Genomic DNA, 16,569 nt, shown 5'->3' with positions numbered 1-16,569 from the left:
GGGTGTTTTGCTATATATATATCACAGCGACACTCATAACAGTGACAAAACAATTACATTGACAATCACGTTACGTTATTTTCAAAATGTTTCCTTTTGTTGCTCTTTCCTTCTTTAACACACTACTTCTCCGCTGCCAAGCGCGGGTATTTTGCTATATATATATAGATATATATAGTTAGATAGATATGAGAACAACACTCATATCAATGACAAAACAATTGCATTAACAATCATGTTACATTATTTTTAAAATTTTTCTTTTTCATACCTTCTTTAACGACTACTCGCTGCGCTGGTATTCTATATATATATATATATATATATATATATATATATATATACACATACATGTGTACATATATACACACACACGTATACTATGGGGTGCCAAAAAGGCAAATACATTGATTTTCTGAATATTTAAAGTCGGCGTCAGAATATATAAAGTCAAAACTTGAACATATAAAGTCATTCCCGAATATATAAAGTCAAAACTTGAATATATAAAGTCACTGTCGGAATATATAAAGTCAAAACTTGAATATATATAGTCAGCGTCCGAATATATAAAGTCAAAACTTGAATAAATAAAGTCAGCATCAGTATATATAAAGTCAAACTTGTTTCTGAATATATAAAGTCAAAACCTGAATATATAAAGTCAGCGTCGGAATTTCTAAAGTCATTCCTGATTATATAAAGTCAACATCGGAGTATATAAACTCATTCCTGAATATATAAAGTCAAAATCTTTTGATTGAAACGACTCTGAACTGAACTAAGTTAACAAAAACGTATTCAGAAAAATAAATTAAAAAAACACTGTTCGGTTAATGTGGGTTTAAACAATATTTTCCATGCATGTTCAATTAACCATAATCAATTAATTAACATGCACCTGTGGAATGGTCGTTAAGACCTTAACAGTTTACAGAAAGTAGGCATTTAAGGTCACAGTTCTAAAAACGCAGGACACTAAAGAGACTTGTCTACCGACTGTGAAAAACACCCAAAGAAAGATGCCCAGGGTCCCTGCTCATCTGCGTGAATGTGCATTAGGCATGCTGCAGGGAGGCATGAGGACTGCTGATGTGGCTAGGGCAATAAATTGCCATGTCCGCACTGTGAGACGCCTAAGACAGCGCTACAGGGAGACAGGAAGGACAGCTGATCATCCTCGCAGTGGAAGAGCCCGGATCTCAATCCCATTGAGCACGTCTGGGACCTGTTGGATCGCAGGGTGAGGGCTAGGGCCATTCCCCCCAGAAATGTCCAGGAACTTGCAGGTGCCTTGGTGGAAGAGTGCGGTAACATCTCACAGCAAGAACTGACAAATCTGGTCCAGTCCATGAGGAGGAGATGCACTGCAGTACTTCAAGCAGCTGGTGGCCACACCAGATACTGACTGGTACTTTTGATTTTGAGCCTCCCTTCATTCAGGGACACTTTGTGAAACGTTTTTAGTTTATGTCTTATGGTATTGACTCTTTTACCGTTCATACAAATATTTACATATTAAGTTTACTGGAAGTAAAAACAGTTGAAAGTCAGAGGACGTTTCTTTTTTTGCTGAGTATATATTCCAGCGCTGACTTTATATATTCAAGTTTTGACTTTATATATTCAGAAACAAGTTTTGACTTTATATATACCAACGCTGACTTTATATATTCAAGTTTTGACTTTATTTATTCCGACAGCGACTTTATATAATCAAGTTTTGACTTTATATATTCGGGAATGACTTTATATATACAAGTTTTGACTTTATATAGTTAAATTTAGTCATCATTGCATAACTTTTTCTTTACCATAGAAATTTAAAGACTAAATTCAACTTCTATTCCTACCAAAGATATTTCTGGCGACTAAATAGAACCTACTTATATCCAAATTCGAGCTATTGAGCTGTCGCCTGCCTGCCTGAATAAGTCACCCTCGCTTCGCTCTCACTTTTTTACCATTCATTTAATCATGGCTAGTGGTGGAAAACTTATAAAATGGAAGGATTACACTGAGTATGGCTTTACCAAAACAATTATTGATGGCGAATCGATTATTCATAAAGATTCAATTGGTGATCTGTTTTTCTGTGTTAACTTATATTATATTTTTTCATACTTCTTCTTAAACCAAGGGGGTGCGAAGGTAAAATGAATCGGGAAGCGCTGATCAATGTAATCGGTGTACCAGGAAATCATGCCTTGACAAAGGTTCCCCTTTGCTTGGAATTGAAAGTGTGATTAAATGCGTTATTTTTTAACGCGTTATGGAGCACATGCATCGAAGCTTCTTAGCTGTGCATGTGCTAAGAAAAGGAAACATTTTAAAAATAACGTAACACGATTATCAATGTAACCTTTTGTAAGTAGTGCCTGGAGGATTCAGTGTGGAGAAACTCTACAGACAGCATGTGTATTAACTTGTGGATTTTTCTGTGAGTATATGGTAGCAGCGTCACAAAGTCACTTCTGTAAGACTGCGTTAGCTGCGGAGCTCAGCTCAGAGAGAAATGAGGTGAATGGGAGGGGAGATGATGACATGACTTCCCCACCCGCTTTAACTGTCAATCCCCCACAAACACAGTCTCTCTGAATTTGCATAAGCACAGCCCTTCACCTGCAATTTTAACTTAGTAACAAAGTGAACAAAACTCGTTTATATCCTGCGTCCTCTCATTAAACTTGTATCCCGCATTACCCGTGGGCATGACAAACGCCAGCGGCAGCGTGTCTATGAACTTAATTTAAACTTTAGGTTTACACCGTGCTTTGTTTCCGAAGTAGCAGCACTCATGAATATGGTTGTATATGTCACTCGCTCGCTTCTTATTGTTTCACTGCCTTCTCAATTATATAATGCATGTTTTCTTCAGAGCTTTTTGGAGCTCTTCCTGGTTTTCTATGTACTGCGTTGACAGTCAGTTCACATGATTACGTGGGAGGCGTGATGATGTCACACGAAACTCCGCCCCCCCACGGCTTTCACGCTCAACTCCATTACAGTATATGGAGAAAAATAGCTTCCGGTTATGACCATTACGCGTAGGATTTCGAAATGAAACCTGCCCAACTTCTGTAAGGAAGCTATAAGTAATGAGCCTGCCAAATTTCAGCCTTCTACCTACACAGGAAGTTGGAGAATTAGTGATGAGTCAGTGAGTGAGTGAGTGAGTCAGTGAGTGAGTGAGTCAGTGAGGGCTTTGCCTTTTATTAGTATAGATAAAAGACTTCTCCCATATTAATAAAAGTGTAGATACTATAATTTGTAAACACCAGATGATAGCATTAATCAAGGTGTCAACAAATGGAGTCACCACCAAGCATAAGAAAAAAGGGTGCCTCAGTGCAAGTTATAAATTTCATCAACCCAATAATATCTATATATATATGTATATCTACTGAATTATTATTATTTATATGAAGCATGAATATACGTCTGGGTCCGTGTGTTGTAATGTGTGCTAATTATGATTAAAGTAATGGTAAGGCTTAACTGCACAGTGGGATTTGTTATATGATGAGCATTGTACAAAGTGATATATGACGTGTGGAGTTGACTTCTGCTTTGCAGAGTGGGTTATCATTGTTTAACCCAGTCTCCATTTTGGAGCTGGCCGTAGGACATGATAAATAGGAAGGTTTGGTGTGAGGAAAGGCGTCTGGCTGCAAATTTTATGACAAAAACTTTCACTCCACATAGAGGTGGGGAAACATGAAGAAGAAGAAGAATAAGAAGTGGGTTGTCATTATTTAACCCTTTGATATTATTGGGTTGATGAAATGTATAACTTGCCTTGGAGGTCAAATTTCTTCTTACGATTGTTGGTGACTCCAATAATAATAATCTTCATTAATTCTGTCATCGAGTGTTTAATAAATTATCTATGCATTTATTAAAATGGGAGAAATCTTTTATGTAACATAATTCTTTTGATATACTGCATTTCTTTTCATTATCCAAGTTGTACTGAGATGTGGGGTACTAATTAATGTACAGGTCAGGACAGACTTGGGAGCATGCACTGGAGCAGACACAACGAAATGACTCAGGCTCCTAATTGGCAGACACATGGTCCAGTCCCACCATCCGGAAATGACCTTTTGTCTGCTGAAGCCAGGTGTTAATGTGGGCGTCCCTTTGGCCTGGTCCAGTCGCCTCAACAACGAGGATTCCTGTGAACCTAATCACCCTCTGGGAATTGCAGCACATGGCCGTAGTGCTGTAACTGACGCTCCCTCACAATGCAGGTAATGTGCCTCATTTGGGACTCCATGAGCAACCGCTCATTCAACAGAAAGTCAAACCAGTGGTACCCAAGGATTCTCCAAAAAGACACGGTACCAAAGGAGTCCAGCCTTCATCTCAGGTCACTGGATAGCATCCATGTCTTGCAACCATATAGCAAAATAGGGAGCACCAGGACTCTAAAGACTTGGACCTTCATCCTTTTGCAAAGATATCGGACAGCTCAACAGTCGATGGTAGGCTTCTTAGGTGTAAAACCAGACTGTTCCGGTCGCTGGTAGGTGAGCAAGTGATCACGGATCCTATTGAGGACAATGCTAGCAAGGACCTTACCCTGCACCGACAGCAGTGTTATCCCACTGTAGTTGCTGCAATCCAGGCGATCACTCTTCCCTTTTCAGATAGGGACGACAAGTCCCATTTTCCAGTCAGTTAGGTTGATGCCAGTCTCCCAAATGGAAGCAAAGACTGCTTGCAATGCCAGGAGGACAGCCTTACCACCAGCCTGGAGAGGTTCACCTCGGATACCACAGATCCCCGCAGCCTTTTCCCCCTCAGCTGGTTCACCACCTGTGCAATCTCAACTGGCTATGCAAACATTAATTATGAAAGAATTAATTAACATACAACTGGCTATATATAAAGTCGGTTTAACATTTAGTTTTTCAGAAATTCCTGCAGCCACTGCTTTTAAGGATCAGAATTTGAGTCCCCTGTCCAATAAATCTCAACAATTTATCTAGTAACAGCCAGACATTTCAGTCTGAGACGCCAAGCTAACATATGGACTTACTTCAAGAATAAGCTACTAAACACCCTGCACACAGGTGGCACACTTACCTCCTACTGCATGACAGCAGTAAAAATAAGTAACTTCTATTCTAGTAGCATACTACCAGTTAGCTGCTAGATACTATGTGCGTTAATAATATATTAGCCAAGTTACCAGGTGCTGCCCGGGTAAGAAAATGGAAAGGTAAAACAAAATTGCAAATTCTCTTATACCAAACTTTTAGTGCATTACTACTCTTAGTATTGGAAACTTTCTTAGTATACAATATTCTTCTTTTTACCTTCTGGTGGATAGAACCCAAATTGTAATAAATACATCAAGAGACTGTATGGCTCTACCTTAGATGGTTTGAGGCCATGACAAATATAGTGGGGAAACAGTTTAATTAAAAACAAACTGAAAAGTAATAGGCAAGAATCAAACCTGGATTTCTCCTTTGAAAGGCAAGCAGGCCAACCATCACAATGTCGTCCTCATCTGTGTGATGCTGTTATCTACTGATACATTACTCTGTAGAATTTCATGCCACTTGCGCCATCCTGTTGGGAGGAAAAGAAGGTTGAAATTATTTGTTAAAAACCAGACTTATGGTGAGAATTACCTGTTTCTCAAATTTGAAATCTGTAGCTTAAAAACCAAAGCGGTGCATAAAGAACTAAGAGAGATTATGCTTTATTGATGTAGAGATTAGTCTTCTCTTAGAAGACGCATATACTGGGCCTTCTGGTCTGAAATGCCCTGCCCTCCAGCTACACTCTCGCGATTTCCTATTTCAAGTATTTTTTGTTCTAGTAACATAGTAGTGGTTACCTTCTAGACAGCTTTTGCTTTAATAAACTATCTGACTTTCCACTATAAGAAGCATGTACTGGGCAATCTGGTAGAAACAACACAATGGCACTTTACTGTAACAAGCATGCACTCTTTCAGTCACACTTGGGTCAACTCCTGAACCCTGTGCATGGCAGTAGCAGATATCTCTCCTTTTGCAAGACATATTTCTTAACACACTTGCCCATACTATCAGACAACTAGCAATTCCTTACAGTATGCAGCTCTGGTAATGTACAGTATATGGGTCAGGGCATTCTGGGTTCAGCCTTGTCTTGGTTCTCATCATACCTACCTGACAGAGGTTCTTCCATCTGTGTGAGTGAATAAACTTTTGCCAGTGCCTCCCTGTCATGTGGTATGCCTCAGAGATCTGTCCTTCGGCCCCCTTTATTTTTGCTATACATTTTACTCTTGGCTCAAATTATGAGTTAATTTAAATGGGGCCTCCTGTCACTTTTATGTTGATGACATTAGGCTTCAACAATTACACAAAGCTATCAACCCTGGTTGATTTTCTGATGGGAGTGAAAAAGTGTAATTTTGCTTAACTTCTCACCACATCCATAATGGCTAACATGGTACAACACCCTAGTACTACAGTTAAATCCACAAAAGACTGAGGGTCTTGATCTTAGGCCCCTGTTGATTTGCATCCTATCATCAGTCACATGAATGTGATGACGTCTACTTCTGCTCAAACATATCTTTGTAACTTGGGTGTCACTTTTGATCAGTCTATTACCTTTCTCTTACCTAGTCGTTGTTGTTTCGTCTATCTGAGAAACCTTCCTTGGCTTAGAGCTATGGTCACTAATCATTTATCTAATCTTGCCTACACTATTGTAATTCATTGTTTACAAGTTTGAGTAAATGTGTCTTGAGCCATCTGCAAATTTGACAAAATGCAACTGTCAGGCTCCTAGCTAGACTTAACTGGAGGTCTCAAATTACATCAATTTGATCGTCCCTTCCATTGGCCACCAATTTAGAATTCAATGTAAAGTCGAGGTTCTTATTCATAGAGCCCTCCATACTTTCAGTAGAAGTGTGTTAAGAAACACTATGTGGGGTTCTTTATCCAACAGCAATATGACTGCTTACTGCCTCACTGGGACTGCCAAGTCAGAAGTTTTCTTTCTGTTTAATTATCTTGTTTTGTAGTCATTCTGGTGTGTATTCAGACCAACATGTGTGTGATTATTTATTTATTTATTTTATTGACCTACCTTTTTATGTGTTTATTTATATAAACTGCTTTTGTAAAAAGCCAAATTTTCCCCTGGGGGACAAATAAAGCTCTCTCTATTGTAAGGCTGCCGTCAGTATATTAGTAACTTTGTGTATTATCACGTTGCTGGTCAAGCTCTAAGATCCGGGAACCAGGGTCTCATTTTTGTACTATGCAGCAGAATGAAGATACTTAGTGATCGTGCTTCAGCCTGATGTGCCAATCTTTGCGTCAGGCTCATTCCATTGAGGCATTTGAAGGTCAGCTTAATTCTTTGAGGGCTGAATATTTTTTCAAAAAAAAAAAAACACATTGTTTCTGAAAAGCACTGGTTTCACAAATAAATCAACATAAAACATCTGTTGCTGCATGCTGTGGCAAGAATGTGCGGTAGGCTTGCTGCCAGGCTGGGACACAGTCACAGTGCACTGCAATCTGGATTCTACCTCTTATCATTGTTAAGTGGCAGTCATCCCTGGTGAACATTGTCAGTACAACGATTAGCTGGGGACTGATCAGCAGCTAGAACCTCACATTCGTTTTCAATCACTTGTATCAAAATCTGAGTCCGACAAGTTATAGTTCAGTTCAGAGATAATGGGCAAAACGTCGTCCACAGAATATTTTGCTTTACACATTCGCTTTATTCTCTCGCCAGATGTCATTTTTGCTGTTGTTTGTACTTTGCTACTCACGTGAGTGCAGGAAATCTCGGTCAAGACCAATGAATCTAACTTTCCTTCTAACAACGAAAGGCCAACTAAAACATAACGGTTGGTTTTGTCACGCTTTATAGTCGATTACCATCGTCAACTCCTCCTTTTAACAAAAGTTAAGATGTAGCTGTTTGGAGGAGCCTTTGGGTAGCATTTCTGGGAGTCATATTGTTCTATTTTTTGTTGATTCTGTGTGTTTTACCATCCACTTATTTAACTGTATAACTGTTTTTTCTATGAATGCTTTTAATTGTTTACATCATTGTACAGTGTTTTGGGGCCTTTCCATGTGAAAGGAAAAGAGACGAAAGGTTGGGAGCTTGTACTTATACAGTTTACTTACTACTCTTAAATACCCCACTGTCAGTAATGTATTGGTGCTTTACAATTACAAGCATTCTACTATTCTAGTAATGTATAAGAACCAAGCTAATTAAAATTAATTCATTGGCAACTTTAATTAGATACAACTGCTTGTTAATGCAAATATCTAATCAGCCAATCACATTGCAGCAACTCAATCATTCAGGCATGTAGATATTGGCAAGATGACCTGCTGAAGTTCAAACCAAGCATCAGAATGGGGAAGAGAGGTGATTGAAGTGACGTTGAATGTGGCATGGCTGTTGGTGCCAGACGGGCTGGTCTCAGTATTGCTGGTCTGGTTTTCACACACAACCATCTCTAGAGAATGGTCCAAAAAAGGGAAAATATACAGTGAACATCAGTTGTCTGGGAAAAAATGCCTTGTTAATGCCAGAGGTCAGAGGAGAATGGTCAGGTATGGTATGAGCTGAAAAAAGGCAACAGTAACTCAAATAACCATTTATTACCACCGAGGTATGCAGAAGAGCATCTCTGAATGCACAACACGTCAAACCTTGAAGCAGATGGGCTACAACAGCAGGAGACCACACTGAGTGCCACTCCTGTCAGCTAAGAACAGACAACTGATCCTTCAATTCCCAGGGGCTCACCAAAATTGGATAACAGAAGATGTTGCCTGGTGTGATTAGTCTCAAATGCTGCTATTACATTTGGATGATAGGGTCAGAATTTGGCATCAACAACATGAAATCATGGACCCACCCTGCCTTGTACAAAGGTCTCCAAACATCTGGAAATCAATGATTTCATTGTCTATAGCATCATCGACAAGTGGAGAAGACTTTAGACAACAGCTACCTTGTCCAGGCCAGGACACTCCAGAAAGCAGAAGGCAAAATACTATAAGAAGTTGCTAAGAACCCAAGAAAGTCATCACGGTACATCCTACAGGTAGATCTTGCCACTGTTTACGTCAAAGTGCTCAAGTCTACCATTAGAAAGAGGCTGCACAAATTTGATCTACATTAAAATGTGCCAGGAGGAAACCTTTGCTGTTCAGAAAGAACAGTAGGGCAAAACTATATTTTAGTGATGAAGACCTAGGCAAAGAGCAGGACTTCTGGAACAATGTTTTATGGACAGATGAGGTAAACAGTCATTTGGTCACAGTGCCAGAAGACATGTTTAACTAAAACCATAGACAACATTTTACCAAATGTACCTAATACCAACTGTAAAGCACGGAGGTGGAAATGTTATGGTTTGGGACTGCTTTGCTGCATCAAAGCCATTGTAGAATCCATTATGAATTGTTAGCTGCACCAGAGCCTGCTTGAACGTAATGTGAGAACATTTCCAGTGCATCCAGAAAGTATTCACAGCACATCACTTTTTCCACATTTTGTTATGTTACAGCCTTATTCCAAAATGGATTCAATTCATTTTCTTCCTCAGAATTCTACACACAACACCCCATAATGACAACATGAAAAAAAGTTTACTTGAGGTATTTGCTAATTTATTAAAAATAAAAAAAACTGAGAAATCCCATGTACATAAGTATTCACAGCCTTTGCTCAATACTTTGTCGATGCACCTTTGGCAGCAATTACAGCCTCAAGCCATTTTGAATATGATGCCACAAGCTTGGCACACCTATCCTTGGCCAGTTTCTCCCATTCCTCTTTGCAGCACCTTTCAAATTCCATCAGGCTGCAATCAGTAGCTTCCCCTCAAGCCAGTAACGCACAGGTCTTCTCAGTCTAAGGCACCTTGCTGACCCTTCTCCATTTGGTAGGTAGTATGGGACAGTAGTTAAAGCATTGTACTTCAAACAATGGGATGGTATATACACATTGTTTGACACTCAGAGACCACAAGCAAGTCACTTCACCCACCTGTGCTCCAATTGTAAAAAACAAAAGAAATAAAGCTATTTGTATCTCAAACATTGTAAATTGCCTTCCATAAAGGCATCAGCTAAATAATCTTATATATAAACGTCTACGTATGGAAGTGTGTGTGTCTGTCTGTCCCTCTGTCTGTCCCGGAAGTGAGAGGTGGAGTCGAGGTAAGGGCTCCACCTCCGAGGAAATAGAAAACTCGCTTAGACGCTAATATCACAAGCGAGGTGAGCACGAAAGCAAAATGAAACCTTAGAAGAAAGACAAAGTCGCTTAGTCAATAACATCGCCAAAACAGTATCCCTTTTAGTTTCCCTCCCACTGCTAATACACAAGCGAGGTAAGCACGTTGGCAAAACAAATCCTCCTAGGAGAGAGACGCCCAGAGTTGTTCCTTTCAATTACCTGACATCTCTACATTTCAGTTTTTTTTCTGATGATTTCAATAGTTACTAGGACCCCGGGCTTTTTACAGCACAGGCTTACACAACTAGTAAATAACAACTGCTAGCAGCCAATTTCATAGTACATTCCAACTCCTAGTCACCCAGCCTTTGGAAACATGTTGCACTTCCTACAGTAAGAATCGTCCTTTAACATCTTGGTATTTTCATATAAAAATCACACTACTGTCTGATAACATGCTGGCAAATTCTTAAGACAGCTTGTTTTCCTGTAACATACTGGTCCTTACCTGCGAGAATTGTCTTTTTATACTTGTAATGTAAAGTTTAACACCAACGCACTTGGCATTTTGGTAATCTGTGGTCTCACTGTATACAGGGCATCTGAAGCTGTGAGACACAACCTAGTGTGATGTAATCTAGTGAGGCACAATATGATTGATAGATAGATAGATAGATAGATAGATAGATAGATAGATAGATAGATAGATAGATAGATAGATACTGTATGTGAAAGGCACTATATAATAGATAGATAGATAGATAGATAGATAGATAGATAGATAGATAGATAGATAGATAGATAATACATAATAGACAAATTATGGAATTATTAAGGAAATATTCCTCCCAAAAATATATTATGTTACTTTCCTTGTGCGTTTTGTATTGATGACTGGAAAACATTTTTAATCTCACATGGAAATTAGTTTACATCTTCCCTCTCTCTCTCTCTCTCTCTCATTCACTGGTCAAGAGTCCTGTCTTCAATTTAAAAAGTTACATATCATGTGACTTGTGTTTCCAGTTAATGATGTGCACTGATTTTTCTGAAAGTGTTTAATAATATTTTAGCAAACAGTTGTATGTATTGGCATGTAGTCTGCAAACATGTGGATAACTGAACATGGGGATTATACAACATGAGGAACGTGATTTATTCAATTGCACAGACGACTTTCATATCATTTGCCATTCTAGAACATTGGTCATCACTGACTTGTATTTTATCATAAACATTTTAATCTTTCTTCTACAAGAACACCTGAAACAAAAAAAGAAATCTTACTCATCAACACAAGCCACATGGGGTAAGTAATATATAAAAGAAAATACATAATGTAGGAGTGGAGCATTAATTTGAGCCGTATTGCCATAGGTTCATTAGCATTTTTGACTCATTTCTGCTGAATAACTCATTGCCTACAAATACTCCTTATGCCACAGAAAGAATGTAGCATTCTTCATAATGACCATCAGTTTGTCTTTAATCTCTACTTTTCTAGGGGGTCAAGAATGTGTCCCATTACTGAGCCTGCCTTCTAAGCTTTCTGATTTGGTGGGTCTCTCTTAAAGTGATTTTTTACCAGCCCAGTACACCACAATTTAGAAAATCACACTGACCTTCACAGAGTTATAGAACAAGTAAATGCATGTTATTACCCACATTAACATGAACATAACTCTTTCTACAGTATAAACCAGGGATCTGAAACTCAAGTCCTGAGGGCTACAGTGGCTGCAGGTTTTCATTTTAGCATTTCTTAATTAGTGACCAGTTTTTGCTACTAATGAACTACTTCTGAATTAATTTCAATTGATATGTTTTTTTAACACTTGTTCCCCAGAAGTTCTTCATCGTTCCTCTGAATTGCTTCACTTTTTATTTTAAACAGAAATGAAATGTAAAGTGAGTGAGCCAACAAAGTCAGGGCCTCAAACTCCAACCAATTGCTTAATCACACGCTGATTCTTGCTGTTAAATAAACCCGTTCTTTAATTCTATGGCCTGTTGCTGCTCTCATTGTGTAATAGCAGACATTTTCAAAGTTGTTGATTTTTTTTCTTTACTTTTCTAAGAGCTCTGGTAAAATTTTTTGGGGAACTCAGCAAATAAACATTCCTGAGACCTCAACCCTTTTTATTTTCAGATATTGTATGATGGACACAGGTTGTGGGTCATGTTTTGGCACATTTTGTATCTCATAATTGTTTGGCTGCTAATTAAAGAACAAGAAACAATTAAGGGGTCTGAGTCTTCTAGAGCAAGTAAATGAAAAATAATTCAAAAGAAGTAAAATTAGCAGAAAAAGCAAGATCACTAAATAAGAAACGGGTTAAAATGAAAACCTGCAGCCACTGCGGCCCTCCAGGACTGGAGTTTCAGATCCCTGGTATATACTGTACTTCCTCTGTGTTACTAACTCAGTCCAGCCTGTAGCTGCTGCTACTTTAAGGATCCAACATCCTGAGTGCATTCTTGTACCTGTTCTCCGTCTGTGTGAATATACACAGTACGTGTATATGTATGGATTTACTGCCCACAGGCAGTCTGTTGTCTTAACATGAATGTATTTAGTAGTACTAGGGTGTTGTACCGTGTTAGCCATTATAGATTACAGTATAGATAGTTAGCTAATAAAAGGTGTCATTTTGCTTGACTTCTCACTACATTAATGTATTCCTATAACAGATATCCTATTTTCTAATAATCTACTAGCGAGCAGCAATACCACCTGCACTTTAGAACAGGTAATCCACCTGAAGCTATGCATATTTGGGCCCAGCCAGCACTTGAATATGAGACCATCTGGGAAAAGCCTGGGTTGCTAATGAAAGAGTAGCTGGTGGAGCCAACTGGGGCACTTACTCTGTGATCTGTGTGTGGATCCCAATACCCACGAACAGTGACAGGGACAGTTTGCTGTAAAAATTGTAATAGTCCTTCGTATGAGGCGTAAAGGTGAGGTCCTGACTCTCTGTGGTCATAAAAGATACTTGGGCATCTTTACTGCCATGTCCATACTGGCCTCCTAATAATCCTCAGTCCCTTATAGGCTAACGATCTTTTGCACCCTTTCACCACCTATTAGCTAATGTGTGGTGCATGGCCATCATTTCATTATCCAGGTGGATGCTACACATTGATGGTTGTTGAAGTGGTTCCCTACAGTCTATGTAATGCACTTTAAGTAGGTTACAACCGTGGTATATAAATACAATTAAATATTATTATTTATTACTAGATGGAGAGGATTAGAAATGAGTACATTAGAGGGTCAGCTCAGGTTGAATAGTTGGGAGACAGAGTCAGAGAGGCGCGAGATTGCGTTGGTTTGGACATGTACAGAGGAGAGATGCTGGGTATATTGGGAGAAGGATGCTAAGGATCGATCTGCCAGGAAAGAGGAAAAGAGACAGGCCTAAGAGAAGGTTTATGGATGTGGTGAGAGAGGACATGAAGGTGATGGGTGTGACAGAGCAAGATGAAGAAGACAGGAAGTTATGGAAAAATGGTGACTTCTAACAGGAGCAGCCGAAAGAAGATTACTAGATGTCTTGCTCTCTGTATTATATAGACATTTTCTATTATGAGCTTTTTTTCCTAATAGTGTACTGTTTTGCAGATGAAGACTCATAGAGAACATGGACTGAACGCATGTGTTCAAACCAAACAAGGTGTACTGCTTCTCATTAAAATTGGAAGAGGTGTCAGATAAGGATGCATAATTATCAGTGAAACCTTTCAATCTTGTACAGTGAATTCATGCTGATTGAGACATTGAAAAGGATAAATAGATGAAACATAGATGGACATAACATAAACAAAGTAAGGTATGTAGATGATGCCACCCTACTGGCAGAAAATATAAAGAATCTATGGCAGAATATAAAGAGGATAATACCGGAGGGATATCAAGTGGAACTCAACTTGAAGAAAACCAAAGTTATGGTAATCACCAAACGAATGGAACACTGCCGCAACATAATAACAAATGGAATACATCTGGAACTGGTAGCACTTGGATGCTGGATTACGAAATGTAGTCTATGTGAAAAGGACGTAATAACAAGAACTAGAAGGGACAAGGATGTCTTTCAGAAACAAAAGGAATTCGTGAGAGGAGACATAAATATGGACTTGACGAAGAGACCATTTAGTGTTATGTATTCTCATGAGTGTGTTATGGATGTGAAACGTGCACGTGAGGATAGCAATGATCAAATAACTGTACTACGGGTAACTGCTAAAGAAGTTACAAACTAAAGTACTGAAGAAGGCTTGCATCAAAATGCCTCTACGTAAAGACCTAGTTAGAAGGAAAATTTCATTTGCTGGGCTGGCCGTACCATAAGAGGTTCAGTAGGGAGCATAATGGTAATCATTCTGGAAGGAAAACTAAATGAGAGAGCAGGCAAGTTCGATGGTCAACTAGAGCCTCATAAAGTGGCTGGCAGAGAAATGAATAATGATGACACATGAGGGTCAAAACTCTGATAAAGGATGATACTTGAAAAGAAATGCACGACGGCCACTTTGCCAGTAAAACACGCCTCCGGCGACCCTCCCTCACAAGAATGAGCTTGCCAGCCCCTATGCACTCAAGTAACATATTGGGCCCTCCTCCTGTGTGATTTGTTCCTTGCACCAACAATACAATTGATACCCGAGCTTCTCCATAGCAAACTTCTTAGCATTAATGGAGACTATGACACATGTCTCTGGATCTCGTACTTTTCTAAGTAACAGACGTCAGGCAGTGAAGAGGGGTGACTATCAGGCAGGGGTCTATGATCCTGAGTAACAGGGTCCCCTCACTGCTGTGTTCTGCCTCCTCTTTATTTTCTTTCTCTGCTCTAAGGATTGCACCTTCGGTGTCCCATCTGTTAAACTGCTGAAGTCTACTGATGACACCACCCTGACTGGAATGATTAAAATGCGAAAGAGATGCCATGTCAGAAGGAGGTTGATAGCTGCTCGCAACAATCTTAATTTGAATACCTTGAAAAGAATGGAAATGATTATGGAATTTAAGAGGCACTCCTCACCTAGTTATAAACAATGTCACTGTGGACCTGGTATAATCATTCAAATTTCTTGGCACAGCTATCATTTACAGTCTGAACTGGGAATTAAACATGCCAGCTCTAATCAAAAAAGCCCATCAGCAACTTATAAAAATTGAACCGGTCCATACCAGAGCTGGTACAGTTTCACAGAGCTTTTTTTTGGTCTTTCTCACAAATCTCTTTATAAGCTTCAAGTGGACCAGAATTCAGCTGCCCACATCATTACTAGAACCTCCTCTATTCACCATGTCACTCCAGTCTTGCAGCAGCTTCTCTGGCTTCCATTCAATTCAAAATTCTTCGGTTAACTTTTAAGGTTATCCACAACCTTGCCCTTCCATACCTGTCCGACCTCCTCCATGTTGCCATTCCCTCCTGCACCCTTAAATCCTCTACCTCCATCCACCTGACTGACCCCTTTGTCCGTCTTACCACCATGGGGAGTTATAGCATTCCGTTGCTCTGCTCCCCATCTCTGGAACTCACTACCATCTGAGCTTAGAAATATTGGATCATTCTCAGTTTTCAAACCTAAACTTAAAACTCATCTGTTTAAGACTGCTTTTTCACTTTCACTACAATTGCTCTGTCTGCTTTTAAATTTTGTATTTTAGTTTTGTTTATAATGTTTTTCATCTATTGTTCGGTGTCCTTGAGTATTTAGAAAGGCGCCTACGAATAAATAAAATGTATTATTATTATTTGAAAGCCATCCTTATTTTCTCCACCTGCTCACTTGAAACATAAACTGCAGCGTGTTATTCGGACAACAGAAAAGACTGTATGCCTGAAATTGGACTCCATTAAGGTCCTGTATACATTACAGGTCAGGAAACGTTCTGGAAATATGATCAAAGACTACACTCACCCAGGCAGCCAACTCTTTCAGTTATGACCATCAAGGAAACTAAAGGCAAGAACTACTAGAAATATAAAGTTTCTTTACTAGTACCGTTACTACGGCATCTGATGCATCTGTCGTTTCCTTATTTCTACACTCCTCCATTCCTTATACAGTATATTTACTGTATTTTAAAAAGGACTTATCATATTATTAGGGGGGGTGGGTGCAAATCTACTTTACTGCTTAAAAATGTTTTGTGCAATATACTTTTTCACTACTACCGTAATGTTGTGATGGTGTCAAGTATTGTATATCATGTTAGTTTTATGTGCCCTCTTAGTGCAGGAATGGGACACCAGAAGAAATTCCTAAACACTATGCTACCAGGAAATAAAGTGTAATGTTTTTGTCCTATCC

At 39.1% G+C, this 16,569-nt stretch overlaps 1 protein-coding gene across 2 annotated transcripts in view; it reads right to left on the bottom strand.

Annotated features, from left to right (window-relative positions):
- LOC120526238 (protein PHTF1-like) overlaps positions 1 to 16,569 on the bottom strand; it is a 96,287-nt gene that overhangs the window by 79,388 nt on the left and 330 nt on the right. For both annotated transcript variants that reach the window (XM_039749302.1, XM_039749301.1), the window contains exon 2: positions 5,468 to 5,583. The gene's annotated coding sequence lies outside the window, so the exon portion shown is untranslated. The remainder of the gene's footprint in view (positions 1 to 5,467; positions 5,584 to 16,569) is intronic.

Source organism: Polypterus senegalus, chromosome 3, assembly GCF_016835505.1.
Source record: "Polypterus senegalus isolate Bchr_013 chromosome 3, ASM1683550v1, whole genome shotgun sequence".
NCBI classification, from domain to species: Eukaryota; Metazoa; Chordata; class Cladistia; order Polypteriformes; family Polypteridae; genus Polypterus; species Polypterus senegalus.
Note: the sequence above shows the minus strand (reverse complement) of the source record. Positions and strands in the feature narration are given on the sequence as shown.